Genomic DNA, 1,445 nt, shown 5'->3' with positions numbered 1-1,445 from the left:
GGAGCTTATGTGTACACAAAATAATAGTCACTGAATTGATCACACAAACAAAGTTTATTCAATGCGTTTTACACAGTATCTCGATGCTAAAGTCGAAAGACTCTAACTAACTATGCTCTGCTCGGGCTCAATCGTGTCGTAGGTTGCCTTCGCTTGCTTATGCGCGTTACATATCGTCATGTCAGTGCCGTATCGTTAAAGCCTTTCTCCAACACGCTGTCTATTCATCGGTACTGCACGTACTCTAATTTCATTCATTTAAATCTAACCTTACATTCTTTTTACATCTATTTTTCTAAATTTTTAATTTCGATACTTGAGTGCTTTGAAGTTTGTCTTTAACAGTTCAGTATCTTTTCTTCTAATGTTCTATTTTTTTCTTTAGCATCTAATCTTCTATCTTCTTCTAGCTTTGCTCCATGCTTCATCATCTTCTAAACTTCTATGTATCTGTTAACAAAAAAATAAAATTTAGCTATGTAATGCCTTTTTATTTATTATAAATTCATTAATTTATCCTTTATATATCAATGTCCATTTGCTGTCCATTTGCGTGATAATCTGATTAATTCCAAAAAATTGATTTATTCATAACATACCGTAAATACTTATTTAATCCAATAAAAGTTTCTGTGTTAAATAACATGAAAATCAACAGGGAAATCAGACTTTCTCATCGAATTCAAATAAGTACGTAAACTATTGGAAAGACTAGCGATACAAATCCAGGATATTGTTAGACCAGCTGGGCATGTCGCAGGTGAAATAAAAGAAGTCACAATTACACAAAAACAAAGATTTACTTTATTGCAATACTGATGAGAGGCACATAGGAGGGCAGTCGGTCAGCGAGTACCGCACACAGCATCGTAACTTCGCGGAGTCGGCGATAGGCGCGTCAACGCATGCGCCGCTCATACACACGTATACCTAGCACAACAAATACTCTGAGCTTTATTTTAACACATATAAATGACTCCAAATTATTGTATCATCTAGACACAAGCCGTAATTTTTCAAAATACCATTCATGTACAAGGAACCTATGAAGTCCTTCATTTTAGACACATCTGTAGGGTTAACGAAAGAACAGGAAAGGTCAGTATATTTGAGGTTAGAGCTCTCTATCTCACTGTTAGTATGACAAATGATTATTGGGATCATATTGATCACTTATAAGACATATTGATCACTTATAAGGAAAGAAAACAACTTTTCTTCATTCGTTATTCCTCGCGCATCTCCTTTAGGCCCGGGCAGGTGTGTAATGAAATTAGAAGGAGGTATTCTTGAGAACTTAGAGCGCAATGGCTCGTTAGTCCATATTATTTCATTTTCCTCATCTCGAAATCCAAATCAGCTGCGATACCTTCATCATCAGTTAGTTCTTCTTCACTAGCGGAATTTTCAGACGTCTCATAACAGTCATCAATATCATCTTCAAT

Source organism: Belonocnema kinseyi, chromosome 1, assembly GCF_010883055.1.
Source record: "Belonocnema kinseyi isolate 2016_QV_RU_SX_M_011 chromosome 1, B_treatae_v1, whole genome shotgun sequence".
In the NCBI taxonomy this organism is placed as follows: domain Eukaryota; kingdom Metazoa; phylum Arthropoda; class Insecta; order Hymenoptera; family Cynipidae; genus Belonocnema; species Belonocnema kinseyi.
This window is presented reverse-complemented; position numbering follows the sequence as displayed.